This window comes from Mandrillus leucophaeus, unplaced genomic scaffold, assembly GCF_000951045.1.
Source record: "Mandrillus leucophaeus isolate KB7577 unplaced genomic scaffold, Mleu.le_1.0 Scaffold132, whole genome shotgun sequence".
In the NCBI taxonomy this organism is placed as follows: Eukaryota; Metazoa; Chordata; class Mammalia; order Primates; family Cercopithecidae; genus Mandrillus; species Mandrillus leucophaeus.
Window position 1 is genome coordinate 74,389 of NW_012101277.1, and position 22,403 is coordinate 96,791.

Here is a 22,403-nt window from a genome sequence, read left to right on the forward strand (position 1 = left end):
GACAAAGCTCTTACATTGCTGTTATGGGGATGAGATTTAGGGAAAAAATTATGAGGCCTAACTGATGCAAGACATTCTCTCTGACTTGGGGCAGGTGGGCTGTATTCCCAGCTGCTTGGCTCTTTCCTCTCTTTCTTGGCTATTTCAGACAGGCACTAGAGGAGCCCAGAGATATCTCCAGCAGTCACCTGAACCCCAGCTTCGGCGACCACCTCTGTCACAAAGACACTGTGCAGAGACTTGATTGAAAAAGCATATGTTCAAACCTGATTGAACTTGCTAACTTAAAGAGGCATTAAAGTCAGGAAATGAAAAAGAGATGAGCTGTATTAGTTTACCTTTGGGACCCGAGATAGTATATTTATACAGTCGCCATGAGGTAACAATGTGGAAGGGTTCCAAGGCTTGGCATGATCTAACCTGCAAGTCTATTTTCTTGTTTTCCGGTCTAGAATCCTCTCCTTGGGGGAGCTGAGAGCTGTCTGGTGCTAAACGTTTCCAGCCAGAGAACTTCTAACCTCTCTCTAGAGACACTCCTGAATAAATTAGTAAGTCGGATTCTTCTCTTTCATTTCACCTCACTGCCACTACTTACGTTCTTGGTACCAGGCTAAACAAGTCCCCACTTTGGTGGTTTACACGGAAACGTATTTGCTGTTTGTTTTCATGCTCCCTGAAGTCATTTCTGGGTCCTGGCTCTGTGTTTTTGGTTTCTTTAATCTCTCCTCATAAATCAGTCCCTCCGTTCCCTTCATCTTTTTATTGCCTTTCTCTGAACTCTCTCCAATTTGTCTACATATTTCTAGTGCTGGGTGTCTAAACATAATTTACTGGACGAAAAGCCATATTTGGAAGGACCTCATCAATTTATCTCTTGCCCTGAATCTTTTCAAGGGGTCTTGGGTATAGTTCTAAATACCACTGACCTGTTGACTCCATTAATTAATAATAAATATCCCCTAGAACAACCTGATAATGTTGTCATGAGATTGCATGGCCGAAAACTCCCTTAAAGAAGAGACTGTTGTTGGTTTTTTGTTTTGTTTTGTTTTTTCATATCCTCTGGTACACAGTAATTAACCAGTTTGGAGGGACCCACCTCACACCTTGGTACATTTTTTAATGAGTGGTGTTAGAGAAAGATTTCAGGGTATTTTTCACAGGTAACCACAAGCTGATGGAGGAAGGCTATTTCTAAATTGGCTGTTTAGATGGGACACACTTCCCTAGAGAAACTGTGCTGTTTGTGGTTAAGTTTAGCACCTAGTTCACAAAATATACTTAACAAAGTTTTAAAAATGTTCACAAATCCCACTGTGGCCAAGAGTAGGGTGAAAGAGGAATTCTTACATACAGGTAATAACTGTGCAAGTTGGCACAACCTTTTGCAGGGTAATTTGGCAACATGTATCCAAAAGTTTTACAAGTACATGCCCTTTGACCAATGGGTAACCAATGAGGTTACTTCTAGGAAGTTATCCTAAAAAAAAAAAAATTGAAAAGGGGACAAAGATGTATGTACAAAATGTTTATCCAAGTATTATTTATAGCAGTAGGAAAATATTGACAATATCCTAAAAGATTTTTTTAAAGAGTAATTGGGTAAATAGAATGAAAATAGGCTACAAAGATATATATACAAGGATATTTAGCATAGTATTATTTATAGTAGTATGAAAAACTGGAAATAACCTAAAATTTCAACATACGGTGATTGGTTAAACAAGTGGGTCTAGCTCCATATTTATTCAAACAGAACAATGCCTATGGCGGCTAGACATGGTGGCTCATGCCTATAATCCCAACACTTTGGGAAGCCAAGGTGGGTGGATCACTTGAGATCAGGAGTTCAAGACCTGGCTGGCCAACATGGTGAAACCTCATCTCTACTAAAAAAAATACAAAAATTAGTCAGGCGTGGTGATGATGTTTCTTTCTCCACAGGTCACCTAGGAAAGCAATGGCAAACTTGTGTACACCTGCAGTCCCAGCTACTCGGGAGTCTGAGGAAGGAGAATCACTTGAACTTGAGAGGTGGAGGTTGCAGTGAGCAGTAAGCTGAGATTGCACCGCTGCACTCCAGCCCGGGCGACAGAGCAAGACTCCGTTTCAAAAAAAAAAAAAAGAAAAGAAAAGAAAATAAAGAAGGGAGGGAGGGAGAGAGGAAGGAAGGAAGGAAAAGATGCCTATGGCATATTGAGTTAAAAGAGCATCTGACGAAGAAGGAGTTATAATGTGATTCCATTTTTATTTAGAAAAATCTCTATCTCAGTCCGGGCACGGTGGCTGATAACTGTAATCCCAGCACTTTGGAAGGCCAAGGTGGGCAGATCATGAGGTCAAGAGATCAAGATCATCCTAGTCAACATGGTGAAACCCCACCTCTACTAAAAATACAAAAATTAGCTGGGCGTGGTGGCACATGCCTGTAGTCCCAGCTATTCGGGAGGCTAAGGCAGAAGAATTGCTTGAACCCGGGAAGCAGAAGTTGCAGTGAGGAGAGATCATGCCACTGCACTCCAGCCTGGTGAAAGAGCAAGACACCATCAAAAAAAGAAAAAAGAAAGAAAAAAAAGAAGAAAAAAAAAAGAATAATCTCTACCTCTAAGTTTATAAATATAAATAAATATATATATACACATATATGAGACAGAGAGATCTGGAGATAAATATCCCGAAATATTCATAATGGTTGTCTCTAAGTGATAGGCTGAAGGTGACTGCATGTTCTACTTTATTGTCTAATCCCAATCCAGTGAGCCTGGTTACTTATAAAATTAGCAAAAACTATAAACCTTCTTTTTACTTTTTGAAGATTGAAATAAAAACCAAATCAAGGGCCAGACATGGTGGCTCACACCTATGATCCCAGCCCTTAGGGAGACTGAAGTGGACGGATTGCTTGAGCCAGGAGTTCCAGGTTGCAATGAGCTATGACCACGCCATTGCACTCTAGCCTGGGCGAGACTCTGTCTCAAAAAACAACAACAACAAACAAAAGAAAAACAAAAACAAAAACAAAAAACTAGTCAGAATATACTGGACTTGTACTACATGCAAAAGATAAATAAGGGTCACTTTCCTGCCTTGGGTAAATATGCAGTGCTATATGCAGTGCTGTGAGAACACGCACAAGCTGAGGAAGGAACCATGATAGGGCCTGGGAAGATTGTGCAAGGCTTTGGAAAGGAGGTCATGTTTCATTCAGACCTTGAAGGATGAGCAAAGTAGGAAGGGGCATTCTAAGTCCACCACACTACCTCTTGAGTATCAAATTTACTTCTTTTAAAAAGAAGAAAAAATCTTCCTTCCCAGCATATTGTTGGTCTATCCCTCTAGTATGAATATAGTTACAATAATTATCTCTGTAACACACAAGTATTTAATGGTTGTGTTTGTATGATCAATGAAACAGTTAATCAATGTATGTGACCAGCATTAAGCTGATTTTGCTAACAACCTATTAAAATGGAGAAAATCAAAGATCAAAATAAATAGTTAATGGAAAATCAATTCCAACTGGACTCCCAGTAAGGAAATGTCCTGCTTAACTAAACATGTGGCCAGCACTGAGCTAGGCACGGAAATATTCTTATAAAAGTCCCCAGCCCCAGCCCTCTTGCACATTCACACCCTCATATGTGTCCAGCCTTCATCATCGTCCGCACAGGGCTGCTGCTTGTTAACTGAGTGTTGATATGTTCTCTTAAACGACATTGTGAAATATTGACTCACATCTGATGTTTCCACTCACTTTCTAGATTCTTGGCTCTAAGACAGAATAGTCAATTGAATTCCAGATGCCAGGATGCACGTATCACCAAACGGAGGAATGATCCTCTGTTGAAAGATGATGTTTCTTTCTCCACAGGTGACCTAGGAAAGCAAGGGCATGCTTGTGTGTGGACACTCACTCATACCATGTGTGCTCGGGTTGTGTGCCCAGGCTACCAAAAGCCCTTTGCATACTAAGTTCTTGGTTTATCCACAGAGCGTTTTGCTGACTTCTCTCCAAAAAAAATAATAATAATAATAACCAGCTCCTTAACCTTATTAAACCAAACACTTAAATTCTGAAGCAGCCCAGGAGAATAAGAAGAAGGAAACCACTAGAACCCACATTGCTGCACTCTCCTCAGAAGGTAGACTCACGATTTGATATACTGGTTAAAACACACACACACACTCTGACACATACAACAAAAGTGGCCAAAAAAAATCAAGACATGCTAGAAGATAATTATCTTGAATTAAGGGAGGACCAATGTCTACAGATAAAAAGAGTTCAAGAAGTACCAGGAAAGCACAACAATGCAAATGACTTAACATCACAGGACTGTGCACTTAAAAATGGTTAAAATGGGCCTGGTGCAGTGGCTCACACCTGTAATCCCAACACTTTGGGAGGCTGAGGCAAGAGGATTGCTTGAGCTCAGGAGTTTGAGACCAGCCTGGGCAACATAGTGAGACCTCAACTCTACAAAAATAAAAAAATTAGCCAGGCATAGTGGCACGTGCCTGTAGTCCCAGCTACTTGAGGGGCTGAAGCAAAAGGATCGTTTGGGCCCAGGAGTTCAAGGTTGCGGTGAGCTACGATCACACCACTGCACTCCAGCCTGGGTTGATGGAGCTGGAACCTGTCTCAAAAAAAAAAAAAAAAAAAAAAAAAGCCCTTGGCAAGATGTACTAGTAAGACTCTCTCCACTTTATCCTCTACCCTACCACCAGAGATGGAGAAAAGAGTTCTTCTAAGGTATAAGGCCAACTCTTAATGCCACACAATACCACAGGATATGTGCAGAAGTTATCCCCACCCCAATCCTGGTCCTTTTTCATCCTAAAGCCTCATCTCTCCCCTGAACTTTGCCTTGTCCTTTAACTCCACCTATCTCTCATTACTTTCTTTAGATGAGCCCAAGGATGATGCTGATTTGTAGGTAACAGGGAGAGGGGTGAGTTTGAGGGATGGAGTGGGCTGAAGAAAATAGGGCAGTGACATTCCAGAAGTCTCTAGAAGAGGGATAGGAATCCAGGTGGGGATCTAGTTGAAACTGAGGAACTTGTATTATGTATTTAATTGGGGTAACATTGGGGTGGGTTGATGGAGATTAGGGAACTTATGATAAAGTTGCCTAACAAGCACATTTTTTTTTTACTTTGAATATTTATTTGAAATAGTGTGGGTTAGTGTTGATGAAATTGTGGAGAGTTTTATTTTTATCAAGCTGGTTCAGCCCATGTTAGCTTCCTGTTGACTCCTAGGTCTCTCATCACTGAGTTCAGGCACTATGTTATTTAGTTAGTTAGTTAGCTAGTTAGTTAGTTATTCTGAGACAGAGTCTTACTCTGTCTCCCAGGCTGGAGTGCAGCGGCATGATCTTGGCTCACTGCAACCTCCAGGCACTACTTTCTCTTGAGGTTTTTCCCTGACTCCAAGTCTCAATCACATGCCCCATCTTCCGGACTCTCATAACACCTCAAGTATATCTTGACCTAAGAACTTATTATGCTCCACTCTTGCTTTCCTTGTCTACCCTGACACTAGACTGCAGCTCCTTCAGGACAAGGAATGTCTTTCATTCTGCATCCTGAGCACCAAGCACTGTGTCTGGTAAGTGACAAGTGCCCAATTGTTATTTTTAAACAAATAATACAGTGAATGAGCAAAGAATTCATACTACAGGTAATTCATCTCAAAAACATGAGTGGTTACAGAGGGATAATTAGTCTGCTATTCCACACCTCCAGAAACCCTGATGATTAAGCCAGAAGAAACAGACTTTTTACATAGTAAGTTACAGCAAACCCGTATGTGAATCAGTCATTGAATGAATTAATGAAGTGACCAGTTAATCTAAAACAAGGCTCAGGCAAAATGTGAGACAAAACAAAGCAACATACATGACTTTAATTCCCTAGAGTTGAAGGCACATACCAGGCAGGAACATCATAGTCTTGAAATCTAAGAAAGATCAGGCCGGGATTTGCCAGTCCCAGTTGAATAATAGTGGTTCCAAGAACAGATTGTTAAGATATGCTAGAAGATAATTATCTTGAATTAAGGGAGGACCAATGTCTACAGATAAAAAGAGCTCAAGAAGTACCAGGAAAGCACAACAATGCAAATGACTTAACATCACAGGACTGTGCACTTAAAAATGGTTAAAATGGGCCTGGTGTCCATTCAGAGAGGCATCTGACGTTCCTCTCCATGGACCCCAGAATATCATTTTCTTTCTCACGTTTACTCCAGGGCAGCAACAGAGCCAGTTATTTTTTGTCACTTGTAACCCCATTGAATTCTAATGTACACCACTTCCTAAAGGAAATTAGTCTTGAACAATGAGCAGGAGTTAACCAAACACAGAAAAGTAGATAGGGTGTTATAGAAGGGTAAACAAGTTAAGCACAGGTTTGGAGGTCTGACTCTGCATGGTGAGTACATGGAACCATGGATGTGGAGAAATCCAACATCCACTGCAAGGCACAGAAAAGCTGGACACAAGCCTGGAAAACACAGGGAAAACTAAGTCTGAGATAATATTGTATGCCACACAAGGGAGCCTGAATTTTATCTTGATTAGGACGGGAAGCTATACACAGTTTTTAGATGGGGAATGATAGACTCAGATTTGCATTTAGAAAGATCACTCTGGAAATAGAGAAGGGAGTGAAAGGCAGCAAGCTGGAGTCAGATAAGTGACTGCTGCAATCGTCCAGACAGAGAGGGTCCCAAAACTTACCTGCACCCTTGGAGCCACATAAAATAAGAATAAGCCTACCCCTAGAAGTGAGAGACAGCAAGGAATCTTGTACTGTGTTATTGCGAAGAATTCATATGCCAGCTCCAGTCCTTTATTTGGACAGAAAAGAATAGAATATAAAGAACAGTGTGTCTTAGAACCGTCTGGTACAATTGGCCCCAGTCATCAGACCTGCCTCTGACTCATGAAGCTGTCACCCAAAAACATAATTAATTTCTAGACCTTTTTTTCATTCTACACCTGTGTCCAGAATCATTTCAACCTGGATCTGCCTTGTCCTTGATTCAAAGGCCCTTGATGTGGTCTGACGGTCAGCACTCTAAACTCATGCTCAACTCTCTGATACTTACCTCTGGCCAGCCACTGCCCCATTTCTTTGTTTTCCTTTGCAGCAAAACCTCTCCCAAAACTTTTACGTACTAGTTGTCTGCAATCTCCCTTTCCTTCCATTCTATCTGAAATCCACCCAACACATACACTGAAACTGTTTTTCTCAAGATCATAAATTACATGCATGTTGACAAATACAACGAATAATTCTCAGTTATCATCCAATTTGACTTAGTAGCATTTTGGTTTTTTTTTTTTTTTTTTTTTGGAGATATCATCTCACTAGGTGCCCAGGCTGGCCTTGAACTCTGGGGCTCAAGCGATCCTCCTGCCTCAGCCTCGCCAGTAGCTGGAACTACAGGCAACTGACACCATGCCCCTAATCAGCAGCATTCGACACACCTACTTGTTGATAAACCTTCTTTACTTGCCTTCCAGGATCTACAACTTTTAGTTTCCTCCTATTTGCCTGATTACTCTTCTGTATCCTTTGCTGGTTCCTCCTCTTCCCCTCTACTTCTTAAATATTGCAGTGTCCCAGGCTTTGTCCTTGGTCTTTTCCATCTATACAAGGGTTTCTCAACTTTGACACTACTGACTTTTTGGCCAGATAATTCTTTGTTGTTGGGGGCTGTCCTAGGCATTACAGGATAGATATATATTGTAGCATCCCTGCTCTCTGTCCAGTAGGTCCCAGTAGCAACGAATCCCCACAACCAAAAATGTTTCTAGACATTTTCAAATATCCCCAGGGGAAACACCTCTGGTTGAGAACCAATGCTCTAGGTCTATAGGAAATTCTCTTTACTGTAAGTGTCTAAGACCTTAGTGATCTCTTCCAGTCTGAGGTTTTAAATACTATCTATAAGGCAATGATTCCCAATTTTACATATCCAGTCCAGACCTCTCTTTTGAACTTCAAATGGACTAAAATGTTCAAATTCCCATTCAAACATTTTGCTTCAATATCTAGTGGACATCCCAAACTCACGATGCAATCTTCCCCATCTCAGTTGAAGGTAACACCACCACTCTTCTAGCTGCTCAAACTAAAAGTCTTGGAATCATCCCTGACTTCTCTTTCTTTCACATCCTGCATCCTGCCAAGAAATCCTATTAACTCTACCTTGAAAACATATCCAGAATCTGACCACTTCTTACCACTACTACTACCCTGATCCAAGTTGTCGTGCTCTCACACCTGGGTTATGGCAGCAGCCTCCTAACTGGTCTCTCTTGATGTATCTTCGTGCCTCCGCTGTCTGCTCTCTGCAAAGCAGCCAGAATGAGCCTTTTAAAATATGCCAGATAATTCCACTTCTTGCTCAAAACCCTCTGTCTCCTTATCTTGTTCAGAGAAAACTCAAACTCCACACAAGTCTCTGCGAGTCCCTTGTCACTTTTCTGACCTAATAAACTGCGATGCTTAGTTATCATCAACTGAGATGAAAAAGCTGAGGGGTGGGGCAGGTTTGGAAGGAAGATCAGGAGTTCATATTTGAATGTTCTTACGTCTGGAACTCAGAGGGAGTTCTGGACTGAAGGCACACATTTGGGACTTGTTGGCATAAAGATGGTATTTAAAGACATGAACCTGGAACAGGTCAGCAAGGGAGTAGACACAGATAAAGAGGGGCTAGGGCTGAGCCCCGAAGCACCTCAGTATTAAATGGATGGGAAGAAAAGGAGAAACCAGTGATAAAAACTTCAGCTGAATTAAATGTAATGGAGTTTAACTGAGCAATGAATGATTCGTGAACTAGGCAGCCTTCTGAGCCAGAATAGGCTCTGAGATTTCAGCGCAGCCATGTGGGGGAAGAAGATTTATGGACAGAAAAAGGAAAGTGACGTATAGATAATGGAAGTGAGGCACAAAAACAGCTGGATTGGTTACGGCTCAGCATTTCCTTATTTGAACATGGTTTGAACAGTTGGCTACATTTGATTGGCCAAGACTTGGTGATTGGCACAAGTGTAGGATATGGGTCTGTTTACACCTCCGCGTGTTATAGTTCACAAGGTACAGAGAAACTTTAGGCCAAACTTAAAATCTGTAAGGAGGCAGCTTTAGGCTAAATTTGATACAATACCAGCAAAGGAGATTGAAAAGCAAGAATCAGTGATGTAGAAGGAAAACCAAGTGTGTGTCATATCCTATAAGCTGAGTAAAAAACAGTCTCTATGAACAAAATCTGAGTCAAAAGTTTCCCTCAAATTCTAGATTCCTCTTAGAGACTTTTCCAGGAAATGTATAATCAAACTATTTGCATTCCAAATGCAGCCTGCAATGTAAATATCTTTCATCACTGCACTATATTGCCCATTAATTTATCACATACAGTTCTTGTGGTTCAGATTCCCATCTTCATTTAATATCTGTTTTCCTACTTATGATGGTCACAACTTAATTAAATAAATTGGAAGCTTAGGTATAATATGAATAGGGCATATATATGTAGAAATATCAAACTGACACAGATGACTAATATCTGAAATATAGCAATTAAATTGCCTAATGATATTAATCTCATCATTTACCAAAATGAGTAGCTCAGGACCAAAATTTCGGGGAGCTATTTCTAACTCTAAAGTTCATCACAACAAACCCTTTTAAACACATAATGGCTAATATTTAATAATCTAGTATTTTGTCAGACAATATATTAATTATTCAGTTAATTTCAAGGGTTTTGCCCAACACTTACTGGGTTCTTGGAACCACTTGACTTGGTTATTTCTTCCAGTGATATAGATTAGTATTTAGCTGGCCAGTGTGACATTCATGGGTTGTTGTAGCAAGGCATAAACAAAACCAGACTTGGAACCAGTAAATGTCTTTGTAAGAAAAGAGATGTGTGATATAGTTCTAGCTCACAACAGATAAGTGGTTTCTCAGAAACATTTCGCTGGAGGATTGCTTGACCCTGGAAGGTGGAGATTGCAGTGAGCCAGGTTGGCACCACTATACTGCAGCCTGGATGTCAAAGTGAGACCCTGTCTCCAAAAATAAAAGTAAAAATAAGCAGTCATTCTACTTACTTTAAAAGGAAGCTGGGCCAGGTGAGGTGGCTCACACCTGTGATCCCGGCACTTTGGGAGGCCAAGGTGGGCGGATCACTTAAGGTCACAATGGGAAAAAAATTGCTTGACACTGATCCTGAGGAAAAAAAAAAAGACTTGAGAATTTAAATCTACCTCAACCGCAAATGGACCAGTATTGTTATAGTGTATAAAAAGTTAACATAATCTTACTCGATGGAAGCTTCCAGATCGAGTGCAGTAATGGTCCCTATACCTGCATGAATTGGACCTCACCTGGAATGTTATGTCTCATTCCAGGAAAGACACAGTAAGAACACTGACAATCCCAGCTGTCTTCAGCAGATGCTCTGGATTGCTTAGCACAGGGCCTTGGCCCTAAAGCTGTTCAATAAATAAGGACTGAATTATCCCGAATCAATCCTTCATCCTTTCTTCTTATCTCCTGAATTGATGAGGAGTCTGGGAATCATGAGAAATGGCTAAGGGAAGTTGAAGGGAGGCAGATTTTGGCTTAATATAGAATATGCTTTCTAACAGTGCTGCCCCACAAGAAAATGAAATGCCCAACCAAGTAGGGATCTTAGTACAGAGAGTATTCCAGCAGGTGAGCGCTCCTGTACCAAGGATATTACCAAAGGATTGCTTGCAATAAGTGGGAGACTGAAGCAGCTGACCTCGAAGAGCTCTTTCAGTTCTGAGGTCCCTGAAACAGATGTCAGAGTCTATAGAGAGGATCTCCATAGCCAGCTCAGGACACTGTAGAGCTGGCCCTCCTCCCTCCTCAATGTGAGCCCCTACTCTATATGCTGAGGAATTCCTCAGAAGGTGACTTTACTGACCTGAGGAATTCTTCAGCATATAGAGTAGGGGCTCACACTGGGAAGGGGTGCTGGGCTTCAGCAGCAGCTTTACCCTTTGTGCAGCCAGGGATAGCCACCTGGTGGGGCTTGTTATGACAGAGTGACCTGCACTGGACACAAGGTAGTGTGTATACCCTAAATCAGACAGAACATTTCTTTTCCCTCACTTACAATAAGTCATTCTACTTACTTTAAAAGGAAGCTGGGCCAGGTGAGGTGGCTCACACCTGTGATCCCGGCACTTTGGGAGGCCAAGGTGGGCGGATCACTTGAGGTCATGAGTTCGAGGCCAGACTGGCCAACACAGTGAAACCCTGTCTCTACTAAAAATCCAAAAATTATCTGGGCATGGTGGCACTCGCCTGTAACCCCAGCTACTTGGGAGGTTGAGGCAGGAGAATTGCTTGAACCCGGGAGGCAGAGGTTGCAGTGACCCGAGATCACGCCACTGCACTCCAGCCTGGGTGACAGAGCAAGACTCCATCTCAAAAAATAAAATAAAATAAAAAGAAGCCGTTTTCAAAGTCATTCTTCAAGAAATAATGATCCTTGACTGAGAACTCTGTACCTGGGTGCCCCTTATTCAAATGCCATGTCTATATACTTTTTAAACTTTGCTAGATTTGAGCACAGGTGAAGGAGGTAACAATGGGACCCATTCTGCCCTTCCTCACACAAGCTCTCAGTTAAGAGTAAAATGTCCAGCGTAAATTGCTAGAGCCAAAGCAGCTGGAAAAGATTTCCATGAAGCAATAGTGGCATCTAGTGGTCAGATGAAATAATCACATGCCTGCTCACTTCAAGTGATGGGGAAGAAAACAACAAAACGCCAAGCCTTTTTACTCTCCCTTTACACCTCTTATCCAACCATACCTGACAGGGAACTGGTTGAAAAATCAGAAGAGCCAGAACAGAGAATCAATAAAATGATACATGCAGAGCTCACTAAAGACTTTAACCTAAAACACACATCTAACTATGCGTTTATTCACCAATCATGCGATGCAGGGCCAGGGTCTCTTTCCTGAATGCAGATTCACTAAGTTGCTGCTAGTCTCTGTTGCATAAATCAAACCATTGTACATCATTACAGTGTCCAGCATTTACTTACAATATGGTGAGAACCTTAAGACACTTGTGAAACAAAATTGCCTCCACTGATTTTTATGATTTTTTTTTTCTTACAGTTGTCTCTCTTACTTTTTATTCAATGACGCTTTTTTGGTAACTCCGTTTTATCGAGGCTTTCCAAAGCTTTTATCTTAGATTTTACAGGAACTGCAGCTCTTTCTCTTTGTACTCATATTTCACCTGTTTATTAACTATCTGATCACATACAAATCCTCCAAACATAAACTGGAACAAATGAAATGGAAGGAAGATGGTTATTTAAGGCTTACCTATGTTCATTTTTTTCCTAAGCCAGGGGGCAGGAGTATTTTTTTAAGATCCGATTTAAATTTCCAACGCCCACCGCATTTATTTCATTTCACCTGTCTTTCACTTTTCTGCAGCGCAATTTCCCCCTACCTCCTTCACTTACAGCCCAAACTCCCATCTCCTGTTCAACTGGAGTAGAGATTCCTTCACTCTCTCCCACCTCTACCTGCTGTACTTCCCCACGCCAGCTTCTCAACATTTCTGTTTCTTCAGCCTTCCTTCTTATCTCAAAGAAGAGGAAGCTCCCAAGTGTGCATTTGCCATTTGGTGTTTGCTTTTCCTTCACCCATCTATCTTTCCCTGCGGGACTTTAAATTCTGTGAGGGAAAGAATGTGACTTTTCTGGTCTGTGAAGCTCCAGAGTGCTGTCCTGGCCTAAGAACGTTGCTCTTAGTGTCAATAAAATGAGGCCATGGCTCACTGGAGAACTGGGATGACACCGAGTTGAGTAGTTAGTCATGCCTTTGGGAGACCTTGGGGAGCACAGGTCGTCTACCAGGAGAAGCCAGTAAGGTCGTGTCCAACTCCAGCTCAGAGTTTTGTGAACTCAGTTGTAACTATGATTTTTCAGTTCCCAAACACCTTGTCAGTTCTCCCCTCATGTGGCAAAACACAGTGTGTTAACTAAGGAAGCCAAGGAGCAAACCCATGGTGTCTCTTACCCTGACAGTCCACCCATCCCTTGACACTATCCCAGACTTTTGACCCGAAAACGTAGCCTAACACCTTTAAAGAACCAAGGCTAATGAAGTTTGCATACTGTTAGGGAAGTCAAGTGCCTTTCATTGGGCCATCAAGTGCTATTGGCAAGAAAGATAAGACAATAGGAGAGCCAATGTAAAGCAATTAGTTAAGATAATAGAAGAAATGGAAAGGCATTATGCTAATTTTTGCAAATGTATGACCAATTAAGGCTAATCTGCCTTGGGGCAATAATGGCTGATCCCTGCATTGGACAGAAAGGAATATTTGGAAGTTTTTCTACTGGCCTAGTCAAATTCAATTCTGTGTGAATATTAGTCCTTGTGAGTAATAACAGACCTCTTTAGCATCCACTAATTCATATTCTTTAACACACCATCATTCTCCCCTCAGATTAGAAGCACACTTTTTTTTTCTCTTTAGGCTAAAACACACCATTGTTCTGAGGTCCTTTTCGGCTTATCTAAGAGTGAAAAACAATGCCAAGCGACCTTTGCCTCTTTCATACACCGTGCCCATTAGCTGTACCCCTGTTAATGGGTCTTGGCTTTCATTTCCTGCAAAACTGTGACTTTTTAATAATCATGGCCTTTTTGTTCCCAAAGCAGCTTAAAAGAGGAGGGACACCAGTGTGGGTCTCTGTATTTTAGGATCTAGTTGCCCATGTGGTGTCCACACACCATGAGAGGCCAGCAGTTGTCCAGTCCAACCCCGACTCTGAGAGGGAAAGATCTTCTGAGTGCCTGTAGTACAATATCCTCTCCCGTTGCCTCCCAGACCACAATCTTCCATTACATCGCAGTAGTACAGCGGGTTAAGGGGTGGGGGGACAGGCTTTTAGAGGGACCACCACCAAGTGGTTAAGGATAAGGGAGTTGGCCGGGCATAGTGGCTCACGCCTGTAATCCCAGCACTTTGGGAAACCGAGGCGGGCGGATTACGAGGTCAGGAGATCGAGACCATCCTGGCTAACACGGTGAAACCCCGCCTCTACTAAAGAATACAAAAAATTAGCCGGGCGTGGCGGCCGGCGCCTGTAGTCCCAGCTACTGGGGAGGCTGAGACAGGAGAATGGCGTAAACCCGGGAGGTGGAGGTTGCAGTGAGCCGAGATCGCGCCACTGCACTCCAACCTGGGCGGCAGAGCGAGACTCTGTCTCAAAAGAAAAAAAAAAAAAAGAGAAGAAGGGAGCTACAGCCGCACTCCCAGGTTCAATTCCATCCTCTGCCACTCTCTGGCTCTATGACCTTTAGAAAGTAACATCCTCTCCAAGCTCCAGTTTCCTCATCTACTGCAGAAGAAGGAACACTAAAGCCAGGCATGGTGGCATGCGCCTGTATTCCCAGCATTTTGGGAGGCCGAGGCAGGCCTAGGAGTTCAAGATTACGTTGAGCTATGTTTGAGTTATGAGCTATGATTGTGCCACTGCACTTCAGCCTGGGTAACAAAGTGAGACCCTGTCTCTTAAAAATAAAAGAAGAAACACTGGTACTTACTCTGAGGGGAGGTTACAAGAATTAAAGGAGGCAATCCATGTAAGGCTCTTGGCACAGTGCCTGTCAAACAGGAAGCACTCAATAAATATTAATTGTTATTTTGTGTTTATCTTCCTTCACTATCCCATAGACCCATAATTCTCAAAATTTGTGGTCTCTGAACCTCTTTAGACAAACTTTAAATTTCACATAAGCTCTTAAAAATTATGAGGACCCTAAAGAGCTTATACATGATATCTTTTATTTAGTGTATTATAAGTCAAGTCAAAATATTTTAATTATTTTTAAAATACAATAGATACTTTATCATAAATAAGATTCTATGAAAAATAACCACATTTTCCAAAACAAAAATATTTGGCAAAAGAGCAGCATTGATTTACATTTTTGCAAATCTCTTTCATATCTGGTTTAATAGAAGACAGCTGGGTTCTCCTATCTGCTCCTGCATTCAATCTGTTGTGATATCACACATTATGCAGCCTCTGAAAACCTCCTTGTATATTTTTGAGAAAATGTGAGTGAAAAAGGCAAATCACGCCCTGGTGTTGCTGTGAAAATAGTATGACCTCTCGGACTTTGTGAAAGAACCCCGGAGCAGTGTCCAGATTTTCTGGTGTCAATATATCAGCACGGCAGAGTCTCAAGTTCCAAGTCAGCTCATTGTTAGAGGTGGGAGAATTTTACCAGACTACAAAGCCAACAGAATTGGACATGAAAACAACTGCTGGTGCAACTGTGACTATGCCCTGATTAAATGAGACAGGAAAACCCTTAATCTCAGCCTCGCCATATAACCTCCAGTTCAGAAACTCAGGCCTGAGCCATGCAGAAGGCCAGACCCCTGTTGTTCTGCCGTTTGGAATGAAGCTTGTTTGTGAATAAAATATTGGAATCCATCCATTTCTCTGGATTGATGATAGCAACTTTTTTTTGTTATTGCTTTTCTTGTTTGTTTTTTTATTTGTTTTAGAAGAGAGTCAATTCAAAAAAATAAAATCTTTCCTTGATGTAATTCCTTTTTCAAAAATTATCTTTTTAAATTCTGGAAATCCAATGTTTATGACTTAAGCCTTGTTATTTTTATACTGTTAAAGGTTTGGGGTTTAAGACTTTGTTTTGTGTTTTTGGCAAACCTTTAAACAAATATTGTTGCTGAATAAGAACCTCTTCAAATGTTTTACTTATTCTTTACTGACTTTTCAAGATACACACGGTAGTGACATCACAGCCACCATATCTAGCAGTGACACTTTAAACCATTTACCAGGCAAACTTAAGCAGTGGTTCATTCTCTGCACCTGTTGGGGATGGACAGTCCCTCCTGGAGGGGATCCAGAGATTACCTCTAAAATAATTTCAAAAGAAGGTGGAACTGGGGCTCTCTGGGGCTGACTACTTTCTGAGGGAGAGGCATCAGGCACAAAGCTGTTTTTCTGTCCTCAAAACTCTACAACACAGGCTAGTCTTCCCCTCCCCCAACTATTTCTAGAAATTTGAAACGTTATTGTATCAGTCAAGACTAAATTGCTGGCACCAAAACCCAAATTGAAGAGAAGCTTTTGGAGAGCAAGGGGTGGAGTATCCTCATTTATTGGAAACACTTTGCGCCGGGCATGGTGGCTCACACCTGTAATCCCAGCACTTTGGGAGGCCGAGGCAGGTGGATCACCTGAGGTCGGGAGTTCAAGACCAGCCTGACCAACATGGAGAAACCCCGTCTCTACTAAAAATACAAAATTAGCCGGGGTGGTGGCGCATGCCTGTAATCCCAGCTACTCGGGAGGCTGAGGCAGGAGAATCGCTTGAACCCGAGAGGCAGAGGTTGCACTGAGCCGAGATCACGCCATTGCACTCCAGCCTGGGCAACAAGAGTGAAACTCCGTCTCAAAAAAGAAAGAAAAGAAAAGAAAAGAAAAGAAAAGAAAAGAAAAGAAAAGAAAGGAAGGAGGAAAGGAGGAAAGGAGGAAAGGAGGAAAGGAAGAAAGGAAGAAAGAAAGAAAGACTTTGCAATCATTCCACTCAATTTAGGAGTGCTGTGAAAATATAAGCATAAATAAAAACAATATATAAAACAACATAAACAATACAAATAACATCATGTATGGATTTTTGGCTGTGAAAATTGTAACAGCAACTTAATAATATGAAAAGCATGCTAAGTAAAAATCGTCCTACTCTTAGCTGAAGCACATTCTCATCTCTAGGTCTGTCTCCATCTCTGTCTCTCTAAATTATCTATACTATTTCTATACCTATACCCATATCTCTCTACGTATGTAGCTCAGGAACTTTGTACTTGCTGTTTCCTCTTTCTGGAGCATTCTTTCCCCCAAATACATGGATGAGGCCCTCTGACACTATAGCAGTCCCTAACAGCAGCTGTGGGCTCCCTGGCCAACTTTCTGTGATTCTCGTATCAGTGCGACTCCTACACCAATGATATACTCCATGCCCATGGTGGGGGGTTAAGGGGTTGGGGGCATACGGCAACTTGCCAATGTCAGAACATTATTTTAAGTCACTTAATTACACCAAGCTACAGATTTTCATCAGTGAAAAAGAGAGTGGTCCAGACTGGTAGTTTTCAAAATCTGTTCCCCAGAACCCCAAGATCTCCCCCAAAGCAACTTCAGGGGTAATGTTGGCAACGAGAGAGGAAACCAGTGCGCAGAGCTCTGGCCTCTCTGCCCCCACCTTAATGAGGGTAGTGGTTCAGTGGTACTCCAAAAGTCCAGATATTCACCCTAAAACATATAGGAATTTAGTAGGTGATTATAAAGGTGGCATTTTCAATAAATAGGGGAAAGATTAATAAATGGTGCTGGGACCACTAGGTAACCACTTGGGGAAAAAAATGATAAGATGGAATCTTAGTTCCCAACTTACACAAAAGTAAATTCCAAATGAGTCAGATTTAAACATGAAAAATGAAACCATAAAACTAGTAGAAGGAAAAAATTAAAGAACTTTAAAATAACCACAAAGAAGTAGAGAGAGCCTTCCAAATATCACACAAAACCCAGAAGCTGTAATAGAAAAGATAAATATAATAAAAAGATTAAAAAAAATAACCAAATAAAAATGACCTTAAATCTATACACATGGCAATAAATCAGCATGAACAAAGTCAAAAGATAATTGACAAAATGAGAAAAATATTGTGACTCAGATTACAGACAAGGATATTTTTCTTAACGTGTAAAAAACTCACAAATAAGTAAGAAAAAGGCCGGGCGCAGCGATTCACACCTGTAAACCCAGCACTTTGGGAGGCCGAGGCAGGCAGATCACAAGGTCAGGAGATCGAGACCATCCTGGCTAACACGGTGAAACCCCATCTCCACTAAAAAAAAATACAAAAATTAGCCGGGCATGGTGGCGGGCGCCTATAGTCCCAGCTACTCGGGAGGCTGAGGCAGGAGAATGGCATGAACCTGGGAGACGGAGCTTGCAGTGAGCCGAGATCGTGCCACTGCACTTCAGCCTGGGCGACAGAGTGAGACTCCGTCTCAAAAAAAAAAAAAAATCAGTAAGAAAAAAAGAGCACGGAGGGGGGAGGGGGGAGGGATTGCATTGGGAGTTATACCTGATGTAAATGACGAGCTGATGGGTGCTGACGAGTTGATGGGTGCAGCACACCAACATGGCACAAGTATACATATGTAACAAACCTGCACGTTATGCACATGTACCCTAGAACTTAAAGTATAATTAAAAAAAAAAGAAAAGAAAAGAAAAAAAGAGCAAAAATGAGCAAAGGCTATGAACAAAGGACATATAAATAACTTTTAAATATATGTCAACCTTATGCATATTTTTCAAATATACATTAAGTACTCACCCAATCAGAAAAGATCAAAAAGTTTGATAAGATACTGAGTGATGTGGGGGGTAGGAGGAATTAGGCACTTTCATACATTGCTGATGGCAGTAGAAACTTATGGAACATCTGTGGAGAGCAATTTGGCAACATGTATCAAAATTTTCAATGAGCAATGTTGACAAGTAATTCCATATCTTAGAATGTATTCCTTAGCTAACTTGCTCATTTGTAGTATTACATCATATGTACAAGGATATGCATATTCCATAGATATGAAATTGGAAGCAAACAAAAGGAATCTAATAATAGATTAGAGAATAAATGTATTGTGCACAGACCTGAAATGGAAATCTATGCAGCAGTAAAAAAGAACAAGGTGGCTCTACTTGCACTGTTCTGGAACGATCTCCATGGTACATAGTGAAAAAGCAAAGTTCAGAAGGTTATTGTGCTACTGCTGACAAAAGTGTGTGTGTGAGAATGTGCTTGGATATGCATAAAACATCTCTGAAAGGATACAAAAGAAAGGAGTAACAATAGTTTCCTGTGGGTAGAGGCTTTGGGTGGACGGGGTCAACGAGTAGAGGGAGACCTAGTTTTCCTATGTGCTTTTGCACATGTTAAATTTTCACCATGTGCAAATATTATCTAATTAAAATAAAAGTCTAAACAATAATTTTATAATGTTCGGCTTCTTTAAAACCTTTGAAAATCATTGAGCTACATGATGCCTAGGATTGCCACTGAGTAATGTTTATTATTGTGATAGAAGCACTTTTTAATGTATAGAAATTCTGCTCCATAGCTGTACATGCAACAAAAATCTTTATGCTTTTCACCATCTGTTAAATTCCGTTGCATAGACATTTGTGGAGTTCATCACATAAGTTATATGTAGCTCAACCTTCCCCAGACCTTAGCAACCTCTTGGTTCAGATAGGGTTCCTGTAGCAACAATGACTCAACACTGTTCTCACAGACTATTTTGAAACAGGACCTATAAAGTCCTCCCATCCCCTTAACTGGGCAAGGTTTTCTTGAAATCTTCACGGGGCACCTCTCATGTGTTCCTAAACAAGTGTGCTCCCAGCAGGTCCTCCCACGGCTCTGCTGAACACTGCAGGTCCCTTGAGACCCACTTTCTCACCCAGCCCTGCTGCTTCCCCGCAGATGCCATTAGGGATGCGCTAGAGCCCCTACTCTGTAAGAAAGCTGCCGGTCACCTGGGGGAGGTGGAGTGAATGCCACACTCTGTTTCCATTGTGTTCTGTCAGACAAATCCCACAAATATGCTGCTTGGACTCCCAAATTTTATGGAACTTGGTGACACAGCTCTTCACGTTTTGCTCACAGTCACTCTGTCCTCAACAGGACTCCTCCAGGAATGCAGATGGAGTCGGAATGGTAGACAAAACTGGTGAAAGACAGTTTTTACTCAAAATCATCTCTCCTTCTGTGACAAGAATATAAGACCAAAGAAGAACTCAAAGGGCTTGAGGAAAGAACCATCTTCAGAAAACAAGAACCATGTTCGTTGACTCTCACCTCTCTACACCTCTCTACACCATCTGTTATTATGATGGGAAGACGGAGCCAAAACTGAGAGAGCAGTTTAGGAGAGGTTTGAGTCACTGGAAAGCAAAAATAATTCTGACTACTGCACTGATATAGCCACCATTTTGCCCTTATCATCTGTAATCTTCACAACACCTCTGTTCCAATTAATTTTCAACATGAGTGGTAGAAAATCTGATCAAACTGGTTAAAGCCCAAAATTGGAATGTTAGCTGATATAGTAAATAGAATGAGACAATTGGCTTCAGGCATGGCCTGAAAGCAGCCTAGTTTCTCTGTTCCTCAGCTCTGCTTGCTCAGTGTTAACTCTTCTCCCACAAGCTCTCCCCTCATGGTTACAAGATGGCTGCCAGCAACAACTCCTGGGCTTTTTCCTTCCAGGTTAAATTCTGTTGCATATCCATTTATGGAGTTTATCACATAAGCTATTGTAACCCGATTTTCCCCAAACCTTAGCAACTTAGGACCCAATCCAGTAGAAACGAGTGAGTCTGCTTCCCTGAGAGTTCAAAACAAGAGCCCAGGAATTGAGTTTCTTTGCCTGTGGCTCATCCATGGGTCAGACACCATGGCGAGGAGGAGGAAGAGTCCTGAGTGTCTGAGCTCAGGCCCTATGCTCCCTCCAGGGCCATCACTGTCACCGGAAGTACTTGGGCAGAGGTGGAGGAGGGCTGGCTCCCCAAGCAAAAGTAGGGCAGTGTTGCCAAAGCATAGTAAATTCTAGGCAGCGAAGATGGCAGTTGTCCACAATGAACCCTATGAGATTGAAATTATTCTCATTGTACAGATGTGGAAATTGAAGGTCTCAGATGTTAAGACTCTTGCCCCAAATCATATAATGGTATAGATTGGATTTTACCCCATTAATGTGTGCGATGAGACAAAAAGGATAGGTAGGTATCTGCCAGGCAGACTGCAGCAAGGAAGGTGCTCAAAGCGAGGATTTATGAATACACAGCAGTATGAGGGCATTAGGGGAGTGGGGGGCCTTCAGGGAACTTGGAGTTAGGGGCAAAGTTATAAGACAGTGTAGCAAAGGAAGAGCTCAGGCTGTGGTGTCAGATGGATCCAGAAGTCATTTACCAGTTCAATAGGTTGCAGTGAGCAGGTTGCAGTCAGCTGAGACTGTGCTACTGCACTCCAGCCCGGGCGACAGAGCAAGACTCTGTCTCAAAAACAAAAACAAAAAATAATTACTAACAGAGGTTTGTTTTTTGCTTTGTTTCACATTTTAATATAGATTCCTGAACTCTCCAGGGATAGGGAGATTCCTAGGTTGAGGTATCAGGAAATTTCCTCCCAGAAAACTGTTGGTCATATAGGGGAATTCATCCACCTCCTTCCAAGTGGCCAAGGATGTAACTGCTCACTTTGCCTTCATCATCTGTAATATAGTGCCAGTAAGCTTCACAGAGCTCTTGAGAGGAATGAGTGAGATAGCACAAAGGAGCTGGTATAGTGCTGAGCTCAAGGAGCTCCACAGATGGTCGATGTTATGGTACTGGTGAGGATAGGTCGCACGAGGTAATGAATGGGGAAGGTGTGGGAAAATAAGACGGAAAATTAACCATGGGTCAAATCACGCTAAGATAAGGATTTTAGCTTTTACCCTCCACAAAATGAAGAAGGATTTTGACCAGAGGGATGGCCCAATTAGTTTTTCATTTTAGAAAAATCATTCTGGCAGCAGTGTATAGCCGAGTAGCAGAGAGGTGGGGTGGGCAGGGGGAGGGTCCAAAATGGATGGCAGTGAGACCAGTTAGGAGACCATTTTAATACAGTCATGTGCCACATCATGTTTCAGTCAACGATGGACCTCATATGCTATGGTGGTCCTGGGTGATTGGAATACTGTATTTTTACTGTGCCTTTTCTAATATGTTTAGATAGACAATTACCATTGTGTTACAACTGACTGCAGTGTTCAGCACAGTAACTTGCTATACAGGTTTGTAGCCTAGGAGCAATAGGCCACATCATATATAGCCCAGGTGTGTAGTAAGCTATACCATCTAGGTTTGTGTGAGCACACTCCATGATATTTCCACATCATTGAAATTACCTAACAATTTCCCCATCGTTACCCCTGTCATCAGGTGACATATGGCTAGTCAACTTGTTCAGTGGTTGCTAAACTTAGTTCAACGTTAAACTTACTAAGGAAGGCCAGGCACAGTGGCTCACGTCTGTAATCCTAGCACTTTGGGAGGCCAAGGCGGGCAGATTACTTGAGGCCAGGAGTTCAAGACCAGCCTGGTGGACATGATGAAACCCCATCTCTACTAAAAACAAAAAAATTAGCCAGGCATGGTGGCACACACTTGCAGTCCCAGCTACTTGGGAGACTGAGGCAGGAGAATTGCTTGAA